Below are 25,513 nucleotides of genomic sequence, written 5' to 3' on the forward strand. Positions count from 1 at the left end.
AAAGGGAGGCGGGGAGGAGGCAGAAAATTTAAAAAATAATAATAATAAAATAAAATTAAATTAAAATAAAAAAGGAAAACTGTGACTTCATTAATTACCAATTCACAATATGCAGAAAGAGCAATTTTGCATATTGAAACCACTGAACTTATACCACATGATACAGAATTGACTTTATTATTTATTCAGGTATAAGATATAATCAGGAATAGACATCATTGCATATACATTACATGCATCTGATTCCGTATCCTTCCAGGTCCTCTAGAACAAGGTAATACAGAAATTGACCAATTATTGATTGGAGTAAGGGTGGGTTGTGATTCATGGCAGCATGAGCCAGATTTGGCCTAGGACCCATCTCTTAAGAAGATCCACATGTGAATAATGGGAGTCTTCCCTACTACAGCCAAAGTTGAAGATGTTGGTTGGTCTCTCAACAGGTTTCACTTGGGCTGAATTCTCAACAGCAGAAAGAAGAGAGTGCTGTTGTGTGTTGGCCTCACAGGGAGCCAGCTTCCATTCATTAAACCATTGGCCATGGGTAGGAACTTAGGGATGAGGTCAGTATCCACAAAGATACTGGGCTGGGCACTGTGTTCTCATGCATTTCCAAGGGGTGGAGCAGCAATCTTCTTGACTGATGAACTTGTACAAGGGGCTGGGGAGATGTCACTGGAGAAAAATAATTACTCTGGAGGTGTAAGGACAAGAGTTTGAACCCACAGTACCCACAAGAATACAGGGTGAATAGAGCCATCATCTGTAATTCTAGCCTCCAGGAAGGTGGAGACAGGGTATCTCTGCAACAAGGCTAGCTAGACTAGTTGTAAGGGCAGGTTCAATTGAGAGGTCCTGCCTCAATGAATAAAGAAGAAAGCAACCAAGTAATACTCCTGATGTCAGTCTCACCTGTCCTACATGCACACTTGCATATGAACACACACATACACATATTCACATACATAGACACATATATACACATGCACAATACACTCATAAGCACATGTATATATACATACACATATACATACAAACATACACATATATACAAACACACAATATACATATACTTATGCACACATACACACGTATACACCCACACCTCCACACTCCCCCACAGAAAGACACCTGCAAAAAACAAACAAAATAACTTGAACAACTTCTTCAGGGTCTAAGCATAACACACATACCTGCCACTACCCATAGGTCCCTTTTGTGCCCCATCTAACCTCTCCACACAACTAGACCTCCTACCTCCTCCAACCTACCCATGCATTTTCTCTTCTGCCCCAACATGTTCTGTCTATAACAGACTTAGAGCTAACAAAAGAAGTTCTTGTGTCCAGATCTCATTGTAAAAATACCACCAATATGAAAGATCTAGCCAGCCTCTTCTCTCCAGAACCTGCCAGTTCTGTAAAAATGTTTTTCAGTGAGAATGACTTAGATGAATCCCAGAACACAGGATTCAAAAAAAAAAAAATCTTAAACTCCATCAAAGGATTCAAGGGGTTAAAAGAAGACAGAAAGAAAAAGCTCAATGAGATAAAAAGGAAGGGACTTCAGAAGAAAAAATGCCCGAGTGATACCCAAGAAAACACAGATATAAGGCTGATGGAATGACAAAGGCAATCCAGTACTTGAATTCAAAGAAGCTAGAAACATTGAATTGGACTCAAGCAGAGATGAAGATGGAATTGAAAAAAATGCAATAACTGAAAACTCCAAGGGAAGCCTTGCAAGTAGAATGAATCAAGCAGAAGCTAGACTATCTGGACTCAAAGATAAAGAATCTACACCAAATACGCGAGGAAAATGAAAAAATCTTAAAACACCAGAAAGAAACACACAGGAAATGAGGAACATCATGACAAAACCAAAAATCTTTGGAATTACAGGCATGGATAAGGGAGAATTCCAAGTCAATGGCATATAGCAGATCTTTAACAAGATCATAGAAGAAAACTCCCCCAAACTACACAAGAAGTGCAAAGACAACTAAATAGACCGAACCAGAAAATAAATCCCCATGGCATGTAATAGTTTAAACACTGTGTATACATAACAAAGACAGTACATTGAAAGCTTCAAGAGAAAAACCACAAGTCACATATAAAGGAAACACCATCAGAATAACAACTGAGTTGTCATTGGAAATTTGAAATCCAGAAGAGTCTGAAGCAATGAATTCTGTATCCTAAAAGACTATGATGGCCAGGCTAGACTAAAATAACCAGCAAAACTATCAATCATAATTGAAGGAAAAGATGAAATTTCAGTGACATAGACAGCACAAAAATTTACATTCAACAAGCCAAACCTAAAGAAAATGCAGGAACCAAACCTAAAGAAATAAAGAAAGCATAAATGAAGGGGAAAGAAAATTCTTCCATGACACAAACAGCCTAAAAATTCTATTATCAACCAATTTATATCCAAACCTAAAGAAAATAAAGGAATGAGCACAGCAAAGAGACTGGAAGGAAATACTAAGCCACATTTAGTAAAACACAAAGTACCACTGAGGACACAAACACCACCACCAAACTCTAACAGCACAATAGCTGCAATTAACACACATTTCAATGATAACTTCAGATAACAATGGCCTCAATTCTCTAATGAAAAAGACAGAGGCTGACTGAATGAACAAAGAAACAAATTCTATCTATTTGTTGTCTACAAAAAAAAAATACATCTTAGCTTTAAAGATAGGTTAGGTATCACATTGGAGTAAAAGGGTGGACAAAAGTATTTCAATGGGACCAAAAATCAGGCAGCAATAACTATGAGTCTGACAAAATGGACTTCAAACTAAAACTAATCAGAAAAGATAAAAAGGGGCACTTCATGCTAATGATAGGAAAACATTACACACAGGCACACACACAAACTTGTATGTATGTACACATACACAAGCCTAGAAAAGTCTGGGGAGCATAATTTTACTTTTATAATGTACCACTGGATTTAAAGACACAGATTAGCATCAATCCATTAATTGTAGTTGATTTCAATACTTTCTACAATAGAAAGGTCACCTGAACAAAAAATAAATGAAGAAATATCAGAAGTAACTGACAACATGCAAAAACTGGACCTAACAGATATCTAGAGACTATTCTACCCAAACACCAAAGTATAAACACTCTCCTCATAAAAGTAACACACTGTAGCAGACTTTCTTGGCCCACCAGCCCCCAAATCATGACACAGAGACGTATCATTAGTTATGAATGTTCAACCTTAGATTAGGCTTGGCCCAATAGCTCTTATAACTTAGTCTAACTTAATCTAACTTACCTCTCTTCATCCATGCTTTGCCTTAGGGCTTTGTACCGTTCTTTCATTCTGCACGTCCCGCTTTCCTGTTTCCTCCAAGTCTGGGTGGCTGGCAGCTGCCTGACTGGCTGGCTCCAGACATCTTCCTCTTTTTCTCCTTTGTTCTCTCTTCAGTCTAGGTCTTCCTGCTGCTTATTCTGTCGGCCTTCCAGCCCTGTCTGTCCCTCTGCTGCCTAGAGATTGGCTCCTCAGCTCTGGTTAAACCAATCAGGGGCCTTAAGCAGGCAAGGTGAAACAGCAACACATCTTCATGTAGTTAAACAAATGCTGGATAAACAAACTCAACATATCTTTACATCACTAAACAGATATTCTGTTCTATAGCACACAGAAGTTTTTCTAAAAGAGACTACATCCTGGGACACAAAAAAAAAACAAATCTTGCGGGGTGGTGGTGGTGCACGCCTTTAATCCCAGCACTCAGGAGGCAGAGGCAGGTGGATCTCTGGGAGTTAGAGGCCAGCCCGGTCTAAAAGAACTAGTTCCGGGACAGGCACCAAAGCTACAGAGAAACCCTGTCTCAAAACAAACAAACAAACAAATCTTTACAAATTAAAAAAGATTGAAATCTATCTTTAAAAACTTGAAATTTACAGCAAACAAATGTCTAGCAAATATATAAAGGCATGGAGTTTAAGCAACTCATTAATGAAAGACAAGTGGTTGAAAGAAGTGGAGAAAGTAAAATCTTCCTGGAACTAAAAGAAAATGAAAACACAACACAACAAAACCTCTAGAAAACATTGAGAAGCATGGAAATAAGTGGAATTCACAGCTCTGAGCACCTATATTTAGAACAAATCAGAAAGAGGCAAAAAAAAATCATGAAAGAGGTATAGTGGCGCACATCTTTAGTCCCAGCTCTCAGGAAGCAGAGGCAGGTGACTCTGTAAGTTTAATGCCAGTCGGGTCTACAAAGCAAGTTCTAGGACAGCCACAGCACACAAAGAAACCCTGTCTTTAAAAACAAAAACAAAACCTCTAAAGAGCACTAATAAATAACATAATAATGCAACTAAAAAGCAGAAAAACAAAAAATCAAATCCAAACAGGTTGATTGCAAGAAATAATAAAAGTCAATGATATAGAAATAGGACAGAAATCAATGAAATAGAAATAAAATAAAACAAAAAATCAACAGTATTAGAGCTGGATTTTTGTTTTGTTTTGTCTTTTTGTTTTCTTTTGTTTTATAATATAAATAAGATTGATAGATATTTGACCCAACTGGCCAAAAGAAAGAGAAAGAGAAAACCAAAGTTAACAGAAGTCATAAATGAACCGGATAACATTAAAACAGACACCAAAGAAATTCATCATCTTATAAGGAAACATTTTTAAAATTTCTACTCCTGTACTTCATTAAGGTGGAAAACCTAAAAGAAATCGATCAATTTCTTTTTTTTGATCAATTTCTATATTCAGCTGAACCAATAAAATTAAACCAAGAAGTCAACAACCTAAACAGACTCATAACAAATGAGATAGAAATAATAATAAAAATTCCAGGGCAAGATGGATTAGTATCAGAATTCTACCACTTTTGAAGAAGATCTACAGCCAATTCTTAAACTATTCAAAAAAGTAGACACATAGGAATACTCCCAAACTCCTGTGAAGCCAATGCACTCTAATACCAAAATCACCAAAGAGAAAATTACAGACTAATATCCCTGATTCACAGAAACTCAAAAGTGTTTAATAAAATACTGGCAAACAGAATATGGAAATACATAAAAAAGATTATCCACCATGACAAATTTGACTTCATCCCTAAAATGCAGTGATGAGTTCAACACATGCAAATCAATAAATATAAAATATCACATAAATAAACATAAAGACAAAAATCACAAGATCAACACAATAGATGCAAAAACGGTCTTTAACCGAATCCGACATGCCTTCATGATAAAAGTCCCAGAAAAATGTAAGATTAGAGGGAACATACTATAATATAATATAATAAAAGCTGTATGATGTTATGGGATGTCCTTCTGTATATGTGTTGCTTTTATTGGTTAATGGATGAAACTGCTTTGGCCTATGGCAGGGCAGAAGATAGCCAGGCTGGAAGAGAGAGAGAGAGACTAGGCAGAGTCAAAGGGATGCTATGTAGCTGAGAAGGAGACAGATGCTGCCGCCAGAACCATACCAAATAGGCCACAGACTTGTTGTGATACACAGAGGAATAGTAATGTGCTAATTTAAGATGCAAAAACTAGCTAAGAATATACCTAAGCTATTGACGAAACAGTGTTGTAATTGATATAGCTTCTGTGTGATTATTCAGGTCTGAGCAGCTGGGAAACAAACACACAGTTGCTGCCTATAGTATATGATAAACTCACAGCCAACATCAACCTAAATGAAGAAAAGCTTGAAGAAATCTCAGGGAAGTGGGAATGAGACAGGGGTCAGAGATACCTGCTATTCCCACTCCTTTCCAACATCATACCAGAAGTACTCACTGCAACAATAAGGCAAGAGGAGAAAATTAAAGGAATATAAATTGAGAAAGAAGTCAATCTAGCCCTATTACAGATTACATGATACTCAAGAGATTCTAAAAATTCTATCAGTTTCAGCTTTTGAAAATCAATAGCTTATCTATACATCAACAACAAACATACAGGGGAGGAGATCATAGACACACTCCCATTCACAATAGCCTCAAAGAAGATAAAATATCTAGGGATAAACCTACCCAAGCAAGTGAAGGATCTCTACAATGACACCTTTTAACTTCTAGAGAAAGATAAAGACGCTAGAAAATGGAGCTATCCTACACTCATGTGGAAGTGATAGTGTGAAGACGACCATTTTACCAAAGTTTATTCACCTATGCAATGCAATCCCAACCAAAATCCCCATCACATAAATAGAAAAACAAAACTACCATAAAATTCATATGAAACCACAAAAGACACTAGATAGCAAAAAAGAACAATTCTGGAGGGATCTTAAGATATACCACAAAGTTTGTGATATATTACAGGATGTCGGATATATTACAGGAAGATCCCCCACAATGGTGGACTCCAGCCTGTGAAAGGCCGGGCTTCACCGACTGGGCTGTCATCCAGGCCTAGATTCAGCATTTTGAATTGGTCCACCCCCAACATACACGAGATGCTGGAGTGTGTGGAAGAGCCAGGCCTACAGAGCCAGAAGTCATTACTGAATAGAGATGCTCACAGCCCAATGGTTTCAGTGCAGAATTCTATCAGAACTTCAAAGAAGAACTTATACCTCTTTTCCTTAAATTGTTCCACACAACACAATCAGAAGAAAGCTTGCCAAATGTATTTTATGAGACTGCAGTTACACTGATACCCAAACCACACAAAGACTCAACTAAGAAAGAGAATTACAGACAAATCTCCCTCATGAACATTGATGCAAAAATGCTCAATAAAATATTGGCAAACCAAATCCAAGAACACTTTAAAAAAAATCATCCACCGAGATCAAGTTAGCTTCATCCCAGAGATGCAGGGATGGTTCAACATACGAAAATCTATCAATGTAATCCATCATAGAAATTAACTAAAGGGAAAAAACATATGATCATCTCATTAGATGCTGGAAAAGCATTTGAAATTCAACACCTCTTCATTACAAAGGTTTTGAAGAGATCGGGGATACAAAGAACGTATCTAAACATAAAAAAAAAGCAATATACAGCAAGCCGACAGTCAATATCAAATTAAATGGAAAGAAACTCAAAGCAATTCCACTAAAATCAGGAACAAAATAAGGCTGTCCACTCTCTCCATATCTACTCAACATAGTACTTGAAGTCCTAGCTAAAGACAACTAAAGGAGATCAAGGGAATACAAATTGGAAAAGAAGAAGTAAAAATTTCACTATTTACATATGATATAATAGTATACATAAGTGACCCAAAACATCTACAAGGGACTTCCTGCAGCTGATAAACACCTTCAGAAATGTGGTAGGATACAAGATCAACTAAAAAAAATCAGTAGCTTTCCTATATATAATGATATAAGGGTTTAGAAAGAAATCAGAGAAATATCACCATATACAGTAGCCACAAATAACATATAATATCTTCGGGTAACACTAAGCAAAGAAGTAAAAGACCTGTATGACAAGAGCTTTAAGTCTTTGAAGAAGGAAATTGATGAAGATATCAGAAAATGAAAAGATCTCCCATGCTTTAAGATAGGTAAGATCAACATAAAAATGGCAATCCTATCGAAAACAATCTACAGATTCAATTTAATCCCCATAAAAATCACAACACAATTCTTTACAGACCTCAAAAGAACAATACTCAACTTCATATGGAAAAACAAAAAACCCAGGATAGCCAAAACAATCCTGTACAATAAAGGAACTTCCGGAGGCATCACTGTCCCTGACATCAAGTTCTATTATAGAGTTACAGTATGAAAACAGCTTGGTATTGGCATAAAAACAGACAGGTGGACCGATGAAATTGAATCGAAGACCCTGATACTAATCCACACACCTGAGTTTTGACAAAGAAGATAAAAATTATACAATGGGAAAAGAAAAGCATTTTCAACAAATGGTGTTGACATAACTGGATGTCAAAATGTAGAAGAATGCAAATAAATACATATAGGAAGCTTTATCCTCTCTGAGAAGTGGATGGGAGTCCAGTGAGGGAGAAAGTAGAGGAAGTGGGGGGAAGGGACAGAGTGGGAACTGGGATTGGTATGTAAAATTTCAATTAAATAATAATAAAACAATTGTGATAACTATGCTTCCACAAGCGATGGTTTCTGGCGGGGTCACAGGTGGAAAACTCAGTTTTCTTTCTTTGTTGTCTTTATTTAAAATTGTTTTTATTGCACTATATACTTTTCTCTGCTCCCCTCCTTTTTTCCCCTCTCCCCTCCTAACCTCTCCTGTGACCCCCCCCCATGTACCCAATTTACTCAAGAGATCTTGTCTTTCTCTCCTTTCTATTTAGATCCATGTATGTTTCTCTTTGGGTCTTTTGTTTTCTGGGTTCTCTGGGGTTGTGAATTGTAGGCTGGTTTTTCTTCGTTTCATATCTAAATGCCACTTATGAATGAGTATTATATTTTTCTTTCTGAGTCTGGGTTACCTCACTATGTTTTTTTTTTTTTCTAGAACCATCCATTTGCCTGCAAATTTCAAGATGTAATTCATTTTTCCCAATGAGGAGTACTCTATTGTAAGAATGTACCACATTTTCTTTATCCATTCTTCTGCTGAGGGGCATCATGGACAACTCTGAGATTCCATCTTACACCTGTCAGAATGGCCAAGATCAAAAACACTGCTGACAGCTTATGCTGGAGAGGATGTGGAGCAGTTCCCAGCCTGGTTTCCTGCACCCCAGCCACTTTTGTCCCTGTCTCCCCTGTGGCTCTCTTTTTCCTCAACTTGCTCTTGGTTCACAAATACCAGACTCTCGTATCCATCCCATTGCAGCGGTCTGCTCAGAATGGCTTGGTTTGGGGTTTTCTTTCTTTAATCCAGGAAGAAAAACAAGGTGTGCCTTTTTGTTTCCACAGCACAGACTAGGCTAGCTGCTGATGCCATGCCACAGACCTGAGGAGCCTGAGCATCAGAGAGCTCTGTCCAGCCCACAGACAGGCCGGGGCTTAGCTACGGTCCCCACTTAAGTAGTCAACAGCAGGCTAGGAATGGTAGCCAGGCTGAAGCCTCCTACAGAAAGCCTCTAGCCACCCACCTTTAGGCCTGGCTACCACAGACTGGACAAGGACGTGTACCCAGGCTGCCAGGGTTACCAGAGAAACTGTCAGCAGACATCAGCCTAGGCCAGGAACAAGACCTTCAGTCTGGATTGCAGAGATACAGAAAGGATCAACTGTGGACTTTGGCTGAGATGTCTGAACTGAGAAACTCCAGGGCTTTTCATGGAAATGACCAGAACTTGCAGTCAAGTCCAGGCTACCAAAGGAAGAGCATCAGAGTAGCGGGCACCTGGGCATAGACTTTCTTTCACAGTACAGATGGAAGTCTGGGAGGGGCGAAACCCATGGCCCAGGCTTCCCTGTGTTTGTTAGCTCCAAGCAGCTCCAGGCCGGAGCTTTCCCCAGAAGCAGCAATAAAATAAACTTAGATCCAAAAGGTATTGGAGCAACCTCGGATGCTGTCCCCAGGCTCCCTACACATCTCCTGGATCATTACACCCTTGTAATCCAGCTGGATTCATTTAAATACAACAACAGTGGCTTCCTGGAGCCAGTTTTCCAGGTCAAAAGTGATTTTCAAGACATTTCGGGCACAGTATCATTGGAATACAGTTTTACAGGCCCAAATTAGCAGCTACCAAAGTCTATGGAAAAGTGTTTCTCTTTAAGTAAACTTCCTTTCCTTTAAAACCTCAGGGAGAAATAACAACTCAAAAGCTATTTTTTTTTCCTTCTCCAGTGAAGGTTTTTTGTTGCAAAACCCACTTGCTGTGTGTGCACTCTTGCACAGGGTGCTGGGCACCTTATCACAATCCTATCTGGCAGGCTGGTTGCTACAGAGAAAAAGATTGTTTTCCATTTCACTCAGAGTTTGCGCAGCCCATAGGGTTAAAGGCTGGGGACAATGACACTCGTCCTTGGGGGAATGATGTGGGCAAAAGATCTCAGGTGACTTGCTCTGTCAGTGTGCCCAACTCAGACATTAGGATTACTCAGGCCAGAGCGAAGGAGAATGTCACTGGGCTCTGATGCCTCTGTCAGGGTATGAACGTTCAGAAGTCATCTACAAACCCAGAGCGCAAATGCCCGTGCTATACTTAACGCAAACCTGGTGGCTTCCTCCGTGTTTACACTCTTTCTGGGCCAGAGGGTGAGGAGATACTGGATAGGGCATTGTTTCTGCGGCAGTGCTTTTGGGTGAGTCACAGTTATAAGACCACATTATGAATCATGAACAAGCTGATAAATTAGACCATGCGCGAAATTAGAAAAGGCAAATCATCACCCTGTCATATTTTTTTTCCTCCCTCCTTTTCCCTTTCCCCGCTCTTTTTTTCTCTGTCTTTTACTCTTTTCCTCCCTCCTGTATTTGTCTTTTCTTTTAGTTTTGAAGACAGAGCCTCAGAGAACCCAGTCTGCGCTCAGCTCCTCACAATCTGGGAATACAGCTGTGTACCACCATGTCCCACTGCATGCTCGCGTATCCAAGGGGATATCGATATTATTGAAGCATAATAGTTGCCATCCAGGCCAGTCTCCTCCCTGCTAGTTGAGGAAATCACAGAGGAGGACTCTCCTTAACAATCAAAGACAAGAAAATCGCCTGGGAGGCAGATGCGCTCTCAGCATGCTTGAAGCAGGAGCTATAAATAGAAAGCGTGAAGAGCATCCCAGGAGGAAAGGGAGCAGCCTCTCATGGTCCCTTTTTGTTCTCTAATGCTATAAAAGCCAGGTACAGAGGGAAAGGCATGGCCAGCAGACAGCCTTGCCAGGGGAAAAAAATCCATGCCTCAGACACACTTGGTCCAGACTAAGAAATTAAGATCATTCCAGAATCTGTGTTCTGCCTGTCCCAGTTTAAACCTACTTTCTTTATGTGAGGAGCATTTGGTCCTGATTTTACTCTTTCTTGAGCCAAGGGTCCTCAGATATGAACATCTGCGCGCGCGCACACCCACACACCCACACACCCACACACACACACACACACACACACAGCCTTTCCAGTGGCCTGGTACACACACAGAGATGGGAACCCTAATCCAGCTGTTACTGGATTGTGTGATTCAATCACAGGAAACGCTGTGTTTGACTTGTAAGTAGTCTACAAATAATTATTTTTGACAATCTTTTATAATAAAATTACAACACCATCCTGGTGTGATAGCAAATACCTTTAATATCAATATTCGGGACCCACTGACAGGTGGATCATAACTTTGAAAAATTATATCCTAAAAGATCCAATAGGCAAACAAACAAATGAAAATAAATAAATAAAATTAACAATCAAAAATACGCACTGTTTACTATGCAATAGTGTTTTTTTTTTTAAATTAATTTGCTAAGCAGGAATGAATTATTCCAGTGGAAAGAGAGCTAAGACCACAGTGTCAAAGCTGAGTGTGTGGAGAGAACACTCAGGAGCTCGGGACTATCTCTGACAAGCGTCTTCCAGTACAAGGCACCCACTCTGTGACTAGATCCTAGGTGCCACCATCAGGACTCATACAATGACTGAATTCACCAGAGCCAGAAGTGAGGATGTGCTAGCCTGCTGGGCTGGAGATCCTATGAGCCAAGTCCGAGAAGCAGTGACCTTTTCTGGGATCTCAGAATGAGGGAGTCTATCTAGAAACGAGGGGTAGAATGGGCCATCTTCAGTACTGGAACTTTCCAGCATGTTCAGGAATATCTCCGGTTAGTCACTGGACAGACTGCAGGCTGATTGTACTGAATGAGGAGCCCTGTGCTGCCAGCACTGCTTCCAGCTGCTCCTGCCCCCCCTCCCTCACTGTCAGGAACACTCAGCTTGTCCATCCATCCTCCTTAACAGGCACAATAAGAAGGGTGATGCTGGTGAGGACAGGGGAAGAGAGCTCTGCCAGGCTGAGGCAGGGGCTGATGCTCTAGATGCTAGTCCTCTCCCAGAGTACAGAGGTGACCAGGCACAGGAGGCCTATCCCAGCATAGGACACCTACTAGATTCCTGAGGCCTCCTGGGTCCTGGAAGCCAGGGAGAGGAACCCAAAACAGGCTCCCAGTCCAACCGGATTGGAGCAGGCATCATATGTTTTTTTCTCATTCGCTCTGCGCTTTGCTTTGCAAGTTCAAAAGCGTTCTGCAGATTTTACAGATCTCCCCTAAATGGTGACTCAAGAATAAAAGACTGGGTGTGTGGTTGGTGGGGGGAGAGGGGGTGGAGAGACAGACCAGAGGCTAAAAGCATGTGGTACTCTTGTAGAGTTCAATTCCTTACCGCCACAGCAGATGGCTCTCAACTCACCTACAACTCCAACGGCAGAGGATCTGATGCCCCGTCCCCTCTGTGGGCACCTTCATCCAAGGGCATACACCTACACACAGATATAGACATGATTTAAAAACTAACTCTTAAAAATTAAGTATTAAAAGAAAAAGGGCTGAGGAGCTGGAATAGTTGCTCAGTCAGCAAAATATGTGTCACACAAGCCTGGTGGTTCAGTGAGAGGCACACCACACACACATAGACACACACATAGACACACACACAGCGGGGGGACGCAGGGAGAGAGATGCTAGAAAGGATGGGGGCATGTGACATATTCTAACTCCAAGTCATCACCTTGGCGAGACTTTTCCTCTTCTACCTGTTGCGATGCTGTTTGTCCTAAGCACATATAATGTGAGCTCAAACTGCAGACATAAACCTTGAGAAGAAACGAAGCACGCCAGAAAATGTATTTTATCTTGGATACACAATCCTATCAAATCAGTTCCCATGCAGGCAGTGCTGGCGGGGAAGAGGGAGATGACTGACAATTTCCATAACGACCACGATGTTCAGAAGCAGGGCAGCATCTGTCTGATGCTGTCTACAGATTTGACTTTCAAAAGTGACGTGTCTATCTGACGGACTGCCAAAAACATGCCCTACAGGAAAGAACAAGGCCAAGTCTATGTTCTTTGATGATCTGGCAGCCTACAGTAGGAACAAGGCCCCAGCGTTGCCAGATTGGGTGAAGGACTCACCTTCCAGGGCATTTCGGGGTAATTCTGTGTTGTGGGGGGAGGTGACACTTGGGAAGAAGATATTTCCAAAAGCGTGTTCCAAGGAGAAAGGTGACTGGATGAGGATATGCAGATGACTTATGTGTGGCCTACCTGTCCTGTTTCCTGGTGTCCTCCAGTAGCTTGCCTTAGACAAAAGTACTGTGAACCTCGGGAGTGAGTGGATCTGTGAGACAAGAAGAATGGTTCCTGTGTCTTCATGCAGTGGTACTGAAACTCGAGGCCATGTGGGAGGAAAGTCTGAGAGCCTCAGCATCCAGCTGGGAAGATGACCTTCTAGGTGGGCTTAAGTGTTCAGTGTTCTGTTTCTATTTCTATTTCTTTAACCTTGAACAGTGCTCAACTTTTCTGGTCTGATCCTCACCTGCAGCCTCTCCTGAGGACTCTCCCCGGTGTGACCTAGAGGAAGAGTCCCAAACCCATTTCCGGGTTGGATTTCAGCCCATCTCCCTGCACCATGACACTGGAACCCTGGAACCACTAAGCAGCTTTCTGCAACTTTCTCCAACCTGCTTGGGGACATCGTTCCTCAATTCCTTCTGATATGGCCTCTGCTGTAGAGGAAGTCCACCGGGGAGGCCAGACCCCTTTGGTCCAGGTTCTCGCTGTGGTTGATTAAAAAATGTACAGATGGCCACAGAAGTTCATTGAACTTGGGAAGGGAATTATTTGCCACAGTAGAAACAGTCAGGCTGGGAAGCAACATGGGAGAACTCAAGCCAGGACTGAGTGTAAATGTGGTGTTCAGTTTAGGGGTCCAGAGCTACGGTGTGGTGGTTGGCTGAAGACTGTTTGGATTATTTGCCTAAACCCACTTTTGTAGCAGCTCTATAACCACGCCTTGGCAACCGTGTATCGACGGCTTGGGGTTGTGGAGCATGCGCACTAGGGTCACTCTTTCCTAAAACTTACCCTTTCCCAACCGTGGACAGTGGAAGGCTATATATATATCAGGTGCAGAGTTGGTGAGTAACTCTGCCTGTCCAAGGATTTTGTAGCTGGCAACGCTTTTGTAGATCCAGGAGACAACTGTAAGCAAGGATCACCAGCTCTCCCCAAGTGTGCACGCACACGCACACACACACACACACACACACACACACTTTAGTGGTGGGGGGAGTGGACAAGAAACACAGGAGGTTTTCTTCATTCATAGAAAATCAAGGAAGCGAGACAACAGTGTAACGAGCATTGGCTATTGCTCCTGACCCCTGGCTCACAGTCTAGTAACGGGGACCTGGGGACTCTTCCCTCCCTCCCACTGTGCATCTTGAGCCTTAGCTCATGCACAGCTGTCACCTACCCAATGGGTGTCCCACCTGTGTGCTTAGAGCTGCCACCCCTCTCTGCAGAGCTCCTCACCGGCAGATAATGCACCGGGTCCTGCCCCCTTCCATCCCCAGCACCACCTAAAGAGAGTCCCTTCCTCTCTGTTGTTTCCCTAAACCTCCAGTGATCAGGAGAGTGAACTTCCCCTCTTAAGCTCACTCACAAGATTGCTCACATCTGACCTCACCCCCTCCACTCACACCTGCTTGCACCAATTCCCTGACATTCCTACAATGGAGCCATGCTTTCCCATGCCTGCGTATTTCTCTCTGCTCTCCGGCCCTGGCTTCTCTCTGGCAGAGCAGCCAGGCTGCACATAGACAGGTGGGAAAGCCTGCTTACATACCCGCATCTGGAGCATCACACAGGCCCTGCTCAAGTTTCCCCTTTGAGCATCCTTCCCCGTTTTCTGAATATCTTCAGTTTTAGCCTTTCTCAGCCTCTCTCGGGAAGTCATCAGCTTCTCTCCCCCGACCTTAGCAGCTTTCAGCTCTAGCCACTGCCCATTCTATTTACTCTAAGTTGCTCTTTTTAAAAATATACTTTTTTTTCAACTCATAATTTTATTATATTTAAGTGCAAACCTATGCTTTAATGTACACATCCTGCCCCTGGAATGTATTTTACAACCTGATAACATGGAGAAATCCTCAAAATGTGTGAAGTGAAAAGCACAAAATATGCTTTTAAGAAGTTCTGAATTGGGGGCTGGAGAGATGGCTCAGCGGTTAAGAGCACTGTCTGCTCTTCCAAAGGTCCTGAGTTCAATTCCCAGCAACCACATGGTAGCTCACAACCATCTGTAATGAGGTCTGGTGCCCTCTTCTGGCCTGTAGCCATACATGTAGACAGAAATTGTATACATAATAAATAAATAAAAATATTAAAAAATTCTGAATTACGCGTACGCGCATGGGAGGGTGTGTGCACCTGAGTGCTGGTATCCATGGGGACCAGAAGAAGGCATTAGATACCCTGAAGCTGGACTTACAATCAGTTGTGAGCAGCTCAGCGTGGGTACTGGGAACCTAACTCAGGTCCTCAGCAAAAGCAACGCATCCTCTTACGTGTGCACACAGGTAGAGGACCATTCGCAGAGGTCAGCTACCTCCTTCCACCACCGGGGGTCTAAGAATCCAACTCAGGCCATAAAGCTTAGCAGCAGACACCTTTCCCCACTGAGCCATCTCTTCAGCCCCCATTCTATCCTAATGATCCTCTTGCTGTCCATTCCGCTCACCAGTCTGGGAGTACAAACCTGGGCTATTCACTTTGGTTTTAAATCCTGATGCTCAGCAAAACAGATATCATTCATAAAACATCTCTGAAATAAACGAGCCACTACTCTAAGTTTAGAACAAGTTTGTACAAATATTCCCTTGTCGTCACACCCAGAGAGTAATCACCCCCAGTTCTGGGGAAATAAAGGGTCTTTAAGACTACAACCTTTTGGAAAATTCTAGAAATTAGCCACATCCATTGACTTATTCTGAGTTTCTCCCATCCTCCAGGAACTGTACTCAGTTGAGGACAGAGAAGAAAATGTTGTGAGACCAAACTTTGCTGAGCTCAAGGCCTGCAGAAGTGACAACAAAGAAACAGACCAAGATGCGGAATGTCACTTGGTGGAATCACGCGGTAAGATGAAGCCTTATCTGTGGTGGAGAGACTAGATGCATACGGGTAGCAGGCTGCCATTTTCAATATGGCTGTCACAGGAGTCTTCAGAGACTAGAACACCATGGTAGCAAAAAAAAAAAAAAAAGAAAGAAAGGATGAAATTCATTTTTTAAGGAATATCAAATATCTCCAGGCCTGGAGAGATGGCTCAGTGGTTAAGGGCACTGACTGCTCTTCCAGAGGCCCCAGGTTCAAATCTCAGCACCCATATGGCAGCTAACAACTGTTTGTACCTCCAAGATCTGACTCTCACATAGATGTGCTTGAAGGCAAAACACCAATGTGCATAAAATAAAAGTAAGTAAATTGAAAAAGAGAGAGAAAGAAATACCTTCAACACCATATCTGTGCTCGGCATTGCCAAATATTTTCTCTGTTTCTGGGAAATTGCTTTGATCTCACCTGCCCTCCCTATCCCGAGACAGTCACTGTTGGCATCTCAGAAGACTTAAAGGAGGCCACTTCTGGGAAGGCCCTAAGGTAGTCCAGCTCCGATTTCTCAAAGAAGGAAGAGGGCAGAACGATAGGACTGGCTGGCTTCATTTTGGTCTGTGCTTTAGAGCATTTCCTTGGGAGAAGGGGAGCAGATGTGATGCAATGGGAAGTGGCAAGATGCCCACAGTCCTTTGCGTGCATCTGGGCGTCTCCTTACTTATGCAATGGGCATCTTTAACCTGGCTCTCCTTCCCTCCTGAGCGTGCCTGCCAAGTATAAAACGTGGTTCAACCTGCGCTCAAAAACAAGGCACATGGCATCAGTCCCTCTGCTTCCTAAGAAGTGGGGTGGGGACTTCTCCTTCCTGGCTCCCATACTTCTTGCAAAGAGCCCTTTGTAATTCCATTGATTTCCCCACGTTAAATCTCACCTTCTCTTCTAAAGCCTGATTTACCACAGAAGGGAGGTGGACCTGTCTTAAAGATGAGGACTGGAGGTCCAGACAAGAGAAGTAACAAAGTTTATCAGCCATTTGGCAATCAAGTGAAAATTGAGGTCCTTGCTTTTTGACCCTTCTCTCCCTCCATAACTACTTTGTAGCAAGGGTCAAGCTGCACTGTGCAGACACAAAGGCCGGCCATCTGCAGGGCACAGAGCTCAGATCTGCAAAGAAATGTATCAACTACTGCTTCCTGGTTACCTTTGAGGGCTCTTCTCATTGGTGGGCTGGGGCAAGTGAATACAATATTTGACTTTGCGCTGAAATCTAGGCTTAACTTGTCAAGCTGAACAAAGGGTGTTTTAAAGGCTTACATACTTGCCTAACACATACCTGAATGCTAGGAGACAGAAGTAGTAAGGGACAGAGAGAGACAGAGACAGAGAAAGAGAGAGAAACAGAGGAAAATGCTGGTTGATTCAAAATTCCAACTTGCCCGAGTCTGAGAAAACTGAGACAGCAATTTGGGCAGATAGGCGTCTGGCTTCCTCCCCAAGAGATTCTGGCTCCGAGCATCAGGGAACGATGTGAAATGCAGTGAGTGGCTAATAATTAAAGGATTTAATTAAGCGTCGTCTGGGAGCAAGTTTAGTAGCTCAGTGTGTGTCTTGGCAGCTCCTGGCCATCTGGGTGGGGGTTGGGGGAGGCAGGCATTGTTAGAAACAGTTTTTTAGAAAAGGCTTTGCCACCCAAGGGTGAAAGAAGACCCGTTGCAACTATTGATTACACACATCTGCAGCGAGACTTTCTGTGAAGATGCTGAAGATGGGGACTCTTAATTGTCTCACCTCCAGTCTTTTGGCTGCTACCAGCCCGAGGGCTATCACCTGTGTTGGCAGAGGGGGCTAAGAAGGTCTTCCCATCCATCTCTCCTTCAAGAACCTTCAGTGGGTGCACAGCGCCGAAGTAGTAAATGAATAAATAGCCTTAAAAATATTTCAGCAACCTGCTCTTTTAAATAAGACACGAGACTCGAAGATGGATGAGTTCTTAGGGGCTTACTGCTTTCATTCAGCCAACAGCAAACAACTCAGTGCCTCACCCACAGTCCCAGGTGCTGAGGGGTGGGTGCCATACCCGCTGTGTGCCTTATCCTTGAGAACTTTCCTTTCTCTTCTTCTATCCCCTAGAACCACTCAGTGCAGAAGGAAGTCTACTGTCCTCTATTAAGAGCGATGGCCGGCCCATCACAGGGTCAAACACCTCCTTTTCCACTGAGCCTCCAGGAGCAGGTGAGGCACGTTCTGTCTTCTCTCTCCTTCCACTCACTGGCTTTGTTCTCCATAACAGGATAAGGCGATTCGTCGCCCTCTGGGTGGTCACGTTCTCCTGCTCTTCATTCTCCAGACTAAACGCCTGTGGGTTCTCCACTGCTCTCTGGGACTCGCCATGGTACCACATCCTACCAGACTCCTCCAGCTGATCACTATCCTTAGAATTTGGCTCCATAGCAGAGCCCTGACTGGTAACCTGATGGGGTAGTTAGTAGTAGACTGTGCCCTGGGGACTCTGTGTGGCCTGGTCAGTGTGGACAGGTCACTCATCCTGAGCCCACACTGCACCCCCATTACAATATCTCATACGCATGCTCACTCTGGGCTTCTGCAGACACTTTTAATCAGTGCTTTGTGGAGGCAGAGGAAGAAGACAAATGTCCTGCTCCACCATCCTCCTTCCTAGTGACTGGAGACATCTTCTCTCGCTGAACCTGCTCTACCATCCTCCTTCCTAGGGACAGGAGACATCTTCTCTCGCTGAACCTGGAGCTGTGCCAGCATGCAACAAGCTCTAGCAACCTTCCTGATACCACCTCCCAACAGTACTTGGGTGCCATTGATTTTTTTGTGTGGGTGCTGGGGATTTGAACTCAGGTCTTCATGCTTGCACAAGAAGAACTCTTCCCCACTGAGCCCTCCCTTTAGCTTCTGAAGCTAAATTCTTTGGAACACAGATTAAAGAGTCCTTTGTGACAACGAATGATGAGCCAGAGAAGCAAGTCATTTCAGGATTCCAGAAGCCTGGCTCCAAAAATTTATTTGTAGGCTAGTTATTTGAAAACAAATTTTTAAATAAATATAATAATAAATAATTATTATAATCATAGGTCAAAATACCAAACCGACAGCTGCCCCATTGTTGAAAGATACTCTGCAGGCCCGCAGGATGGTTCAGCAGGTAAAGTACTTTGCACACAAGCCTGACGACCTAGCTTCAATCCCAAGGATCCACTTGAAGGAAGAAGGAGAGAACCAATCCCATAAAGTTGTCCTTTGACCTCCACACATGCCCCATGGTACATGTGAGACCTGTGATGTCCCCAGTGTACAAAGTGATGATAAATTTAAACATTTTCAAAAGAAATAGTTTTGCCTGGGTAAAAATGGTAATAAGGAGTAGAGCTCTTTCTTTTTCTAGGTATATTTTTAAGCACATAAGAGCCATTTAAGCGCAGAGAATCTTCAACTCTGTCTCCCTGGATATGGAATCATTTCCTGGCCTGTTCTTATGCTGTTAATTATATGAACAAAAACATTGAACATAGTGTTTTACTGATTTTAAATTTCAAGGTTTCAAGTAAAAACATTTTTATTAAAGCAAGAATAAAAGGTAGTTAAAGATTTTAGGTTCAGACTTCAGAAGATTCTGAAAAGATCCAAGAGGATGCTAGCCCTGATGCTGGCCCTTTGGGTCTGGATCGACTTCCCCCATCCCTGCCCTCCCACCTGGTGCAGGAAGCCGATGCACCTCCCTGCTTTTGAACTTGCCTTTGCCTTTCTTAGAGTGCACGTTCTTCCGTGAGTCCTGGGTCTCTTCAGCTTGAGGATTGAGAATGAAGGTTTTATGTGGGATGTTGCTGTCCTGAGGCCTTAAATTCCACTAAAAGTGAGGACCCATCAAGTTGCATTCCATCTCTAGCTCCAAACTGTTTTTTTTTGTTTTGTTTTGTTTTGTTTTGTTTTGTTTCTGTACGAGTCTCTCTCCCTTGGTCGGATCTTCACTGCTGGAGACACAGAGGCCACCAGTATCTCTAGGCTCACATTCTACCACCCCAGTCACTCTGCCTAAAAGTGAGCCTGTTTCCCTTCCAGCCCCCATCCAGCTTTGGCTACATGCTCTCCTCTCAGCCAGTCATTACATAAGGAGGGCAGGGACATAAGACCTGAATCATATGACCACCCGGGCTGAGGGTTCAGGAATGAGTAGGAAAGGAAAAGGCAGAGTCAGCCCAGGCAGCCAGAACGACACATAGATACAGACTGTCGCAGGGACAGTTCCCTGGTGCCATGCAGACCAAAGGACACACGGATGCAGACTGCCACAGGGACGGTTTCCAAGGTGAATGGAGACGACCTGGGAAATGTGAGTGCCAGTGGATAGGCAAACTCTCTATCCTAGGTAAGAAAAGTACTGACTTTTGCAGAAGACCTGCTAGGTGTCTGGCACTAATGAGACCCCAGTCAGTGGGCAACCTCCAAAAGAAAGCCCCTGAGGCTCCATCCCAGCAGATAGGCACCCAGCAACTCCAGTTCATACCAAAGGCAAAAGCAAAAACCAGGACAAATAGATATGTACCTGCTGCTAGCCAGACTGAGGAGGCAGGAAAAGGTTCTCAGAAGAATCCACAACATAAGAGGCAGGAAAGAAAGATGCAGAACAGCTGCTTCCCAGATGGCTTCTGTGTCTAGGGTTCTCTAATGACAACGAAAATGAATAGTATCAAGAACAATGGCAATGGGTTTTTGATCCTACTGCACGTACTGGCTTTGTGGGAGCCTAGGCAGTTTGGATGCTCACCTTAGTAGACATGGATGGAAGTGGGTGGTCCTTGGACTTCCCACAGGGCAGGGAACCCTGATTGCTCTTTGGGCTGAGGAGGGGGACTTGGTTGGGGGAGGGGGATGGAAATGGGAGGCGTTGGCAGGGAAGAGACAGAAATCTTTAATAAATAAATAAATTAAAAAAATAAAGAAAATGAATAGTATCAAAGGCCAACTTGAAGGTGATCTACAAGTACTTTTAGGGACCACTTTCTTTTTTTTAATTGTATCAGCCTCTGCACCTTCTGGAATTTGGGAAACTACAGTTCCCATAATCCATTGCTCTGTGCAGTTTCATGTCAGTTTGCCAGTGCAAACTTCAGGGTGGGCCAGTAACAGAGGCTATCCCCTGTGAGCACATGTGAGGCTCACGGTAGCTTCTCAACCAGAGCCTATGAATCACCCACTTTGCTGCTGGAGACCAAGCCAGCTGGAGGGAGTTGTCTCGGAGACGGAGACGTAGGAGGACTACAACAGTTTCCTTGGCAGCTCTCGGGAACACGAGGACTGTATCTCCTTCCCCATGCTGGAGGCTGCAGCTTACCAGGTTTACCGCAGCAACACGCTGACCTCTGCGAGTTAAGCTCTTGTAACCCTCACAGAAGCCCTCTTCTTGTTCCCGGAAGGCTGCGTTTTCCTAACCAAATTCAGATCACCCCCAGAAGCCCAGCAAACAACCCGAGGTAGGACCTCAAGTATAGACTTAGATACCCAGCTACTGTGTGTGACTGCCTGGCTAGATATTAAACACAACAAACGTACTTCCATTCATGCCCTGCCCCATATTCCCAACGAGCATCACTGGACTTGCAGATGTGGTTGATACATGATTGCATTGACTTTGGAAGCTGGCCTGATGGCACACAGCTGTAACTCCAATATCAGGTGATTGACACAGGCAGATCCTGAGAGCTTGCTGGCTAGGCAGCCTCGCTGGAATGATGAGCTCCAGGCTCAGTGACAAATTCTGTCTCAAAACCTAATGTGGAAGACAATAAAGAATGACGCTCAACACTGACTCCTGACTGTACACGTATATGTGTGTGTGTGTGTGTGTGTGTAAGAAAGTTGGCTTTTTGAAGTTTCAAGTGATAGTGCCACACTCAAGCTCAGTAGGAGTGAGGCCCATTCCTATCACCAACAGTGTGGGATTTCCCAATACGTGTATGCCTGGGAAAAAAGAAGTCATCTCCAAAGGCTTGGGCTTTTGAGTTTTATATATTCAATTAAAATCACACACACACACACACACACACACACACACACACGCACAAGCTAAGATTGCCTGCAGGACCCTAAGTGTGGGCAGAAAAGTTCACAATAGGGAAGGATGTAATACTTGTTTGTGCGTATGTTTATATACGTTTACAGCCTTTTAAAATTCCTTACCCGGGCCACAGGGCTAGAAGCAGTGAGCCAGACAGGCACGGACTGAAATCTCTCTGTGATCCAAAAAATCTCTCCTTCTTTAAGTTGTTTTTCCAGGCTATTTTGTTACAGGGACAGAAAGTGGCAAACCCAAGTCCTGCCAACAGGCTGTAACCTCCCACCCCAAAGCATGATTGAAGTCAAAGCCAAAGTATGCAGTTAGCATGTCATTGGTGTTATAATCCAAACCCCTGCCCTTCCTAGAAGAATGGAGCCCCCAATGCCACTGTTATCAGCCACCACTTTCTTAGAGAATCAGTTCGAAACTAATACAACCTCCGTAAGCATTTCTTTTCATGACACTGTTTTACCAAATGCCAAACTTCGCTCCGATGATCCTCCTAAAATACGGCCATGAGATAATGCTTCTAAAGACCCAAAGGGATGCTTGAGTTTGAGCCATTCTGGAGGCCTTTGTGAGAGTGGCATTGTATAAAGTCAGTGCAGCTGTCAGGGATGGGAATGGGGTGTGTGGCATTTCCATAAAGTTCAATATTGCAGAGGGGAGCACAACCTTTCGGAGCAACCTTTTTAAAACTTCCCCCAATCAAATCGTCATTCACAATATTAATGTGATGCAATTGATAGATTTCTTATTGAATAAAGATAAATTAACAAAGATTACTGACACTATGATATTTATCTCAGAAATGGCTGCAAACACAAGACCTGAACAACGACACTATCAATTGACATGCTTACATAGAAAGGGGAAGTCTCATGGAGTCCCACCCACAAAGAGCTACAGGCCACTAATGGCTGCCAAGGAGGGAGAATTAGCCTCTCCCATGCATGAGCACCCTGATGGGTTAGCCAACACAAAATGGTCAGCCCTGAAAGCATATATACACCAACTGTAGAAGTGGACTCTGGAGGTTGTATTTATATTTTTCTGCATATATCATATTATATTATATATAAAATAATCAAAGGAAAAAAGATTTTAAAATTGAGAGTTGGGGAACATGGGAGGAGTTGAGAAAGAGGGACATGGAAGGGGCAGGAGGGAGAAAATGGAAAAAGGAAATAATGTAATTATATCTTAATTAAATATATATTTAAAATAAATTACATCATTTATCCTTTTAACAAAAAAGAAAAAACACAATGATTTAATTATGGGAAACAAAAACTTTCAATAATTTCTCCTTGTCATTCTTCAGCATGTAAGCATCAGATTAGTATATACTTGGAATGTCTTGTGCAAAACGTTTTATTTTAAAAATTACTCTTTCAGTTGTGGACTTGAATTTCATATGAAAAAAATGAAGAATTTTGACTGAGGATTAGAAAATAATATCCAGCAATTTCTAAAATGGTCCTAAATATACATCCGCCATTTTGTACTGTGTATTTAAAGTAGAGTAGCACACTTAGCGCTGATGATTATAAAATCAAACTATCCATCAACTCTGAAAAATGATGAAGATGCTCTACATCCTGCACCATCGAACATTCCCCAAGATTTAATTCTTTACGTAAAAATGAGCAGGCACATCTATCTCATTAGTATCAAAATTTGCTTTTAACAAATGGCACAATTATATGTATACCAAGCAGTTGATGGCATGTGTATGGTTGTGTGTTTGTGGATGCATGTGCATGTATGTGAGCATGGTTGTAGAGGTCAGGGGTCAACCTCAGGTGTTGTCCTTTAGATGCAGTACACCTTGGGTGTTTGTTTATTCGTTTGTTCATTTGTTTGGAGACCTCTCATTGGCTTAGAGTTCTCTAATCAAGATAGGCTGGCTGACGAGTGAGCCCTAGGGAATCCCTTGTCTCTCGGTGCCCAGTACTGGGATTATAAGCATAAGCCACCAACCACATGCAGTTTGGTTTTTTATTTTGATTTTTTATTTGTTTTTATGTTGTTGTTGTTGTTGTTGTTGTTTTTTAAATTGTGGATTCTGGGAATTTAATTAGGTCCTCATATCTGAACAGCAAAAACTTTACTGAGTGAGCTGTCTTCTCAGAACTGTCTTTAAATGAATTTCTATATGGTTCATTACCAGGGGATGTTTGAATCCTGTACCTGTCTTCCACACCTACCCACCTAGAAGCGTGTGAAAACTGCCCAGGTGAGAAGGGGTGGCAAACAGAGAGAGTTTAAGAACTTCTGTCCTAGAGCACAGACAGACATCCAGGGCCGACAGCCCTTGCAGCCCTAGTGTCCTGGCCATTGCAGGGCTGGGAACGGAGGGAATGCATTCTGTAATCCAGTAAACCAATCCTAGCATGCTTATCCAGTGCCAGCTAGGTGCCCCCAGCTGTACTGAGAATGAGGAAATGTCATAGACAATAGAATCCATTTCTGCCTTTTGGGACAAAGTCAGCAGGGGCAACTAGGGGACATAGTAGCAGAACATAGAAGCTGGTTATGGAACAACAAGGCCCCAAGGCAATGGGGCAACAGGGAGGCCAGACACAGTGGCCACTGCAGGCAGAGATTTCCTGGAAGAGGCAGGTCCTAAAAGGGCTTGGTGCCTAAGAGTTAAGAGGTATTCCTCTCGGAAGCAATGATTTGGATACCCAGTGTGAAGGTAAGGAGCTAGGCACGAAGTCTTTGACACCATTAGCATTGTTAATAGGACAGGATGCAGAGTCACATAGGAGGAAAACTTTGGGCACATCCATGAGGGAGTTTCCAGATTGGGTTGATAGGGGTGCATAGACTCCCCCACTAAATGTGGGCGGCATCATTCTGTGGGCTATGGTCCCAGTCTGAGGAGGAAAAGTTGACTGAACACGGGCCCGCTCCCATCATGCCTTGTAGCTGCAGATACAGTGTGACCACTTATCTCTTCACTTCTGCTGTCCTGCTGCTCCTTATAGGATGGACTGCGCCTTCACAAGTGAGGCAAAACAGGCCCTGCCTCCTCCCGTAAGCTGCTGTTTGGTCAGGGATTTTGCCACAACAATGAGAACGGTAACTTAGATGGCTTCTGAAGGTGACAAGGATCCCGCAAGGTCCCGAGTCTACTGTAAGAACGAGAAATCCAGGAAAAGTGTCACAAGAAACAAAGCCAAAGGAGGAAGAAGGCTATAGACAGGGAAAAGGGTACGCTTAAACCCTCAACTGAGCCACCCTCAAGAACCCTAGGGTCCTCAGGTGGAGGAATGGGCAGGAGGATGCTATTGCAGCTTCATGGATCCGTGAGAGGCAGGCATGAGGGATTAGCTATGCTCAGGAACTCCTAGAGGAGAATGGGAAGAGAGAAGAAAGCTCTTTGAGAGACACCCACCC

At 43.2% G+C, this 25,513-nt stretch overlaps 1 long non-coding RNA gene across 1 annotated transcript in view; it reads right to left on the reverse strand.

Annotated features, from left to right (window-relative positions):
• Positions 1-12,289: 12,289 nt before the first annotated feature.
• LOC126515951 (uncharacterized) overlaps positions 12,290-25,513 on the reverse strand; it is a 79,923-nt gene continuing 66,699 nt past the window's right edge. The window contains exon 3 of the long non-coding RNA XR_007595961.1: positions 12,290-12,386. This is a non-coding gene — a long non-coding RNA (uncharacterized lncRNA). The remainder of the gene's footprint in view (positions 12,387-25,513) is intronic.

This window comes from Alexandromys fortis, unplaced genomic scaffold (genome assembly GCF_014885135.2).
Source record: "Alexandromys fortis isolate MF-2015 unplaced genomic scaffold, M_Fortis_MF-2015_v1.1 scaffold_146, whole genome shotgun sequence".
Classification (NCBI taxonomy): Eukaryota; Metazoa; Chordata; class Mammalia; order Rodentia; family Cricetidae; genus Alexandromys; species Alexandromys fortis.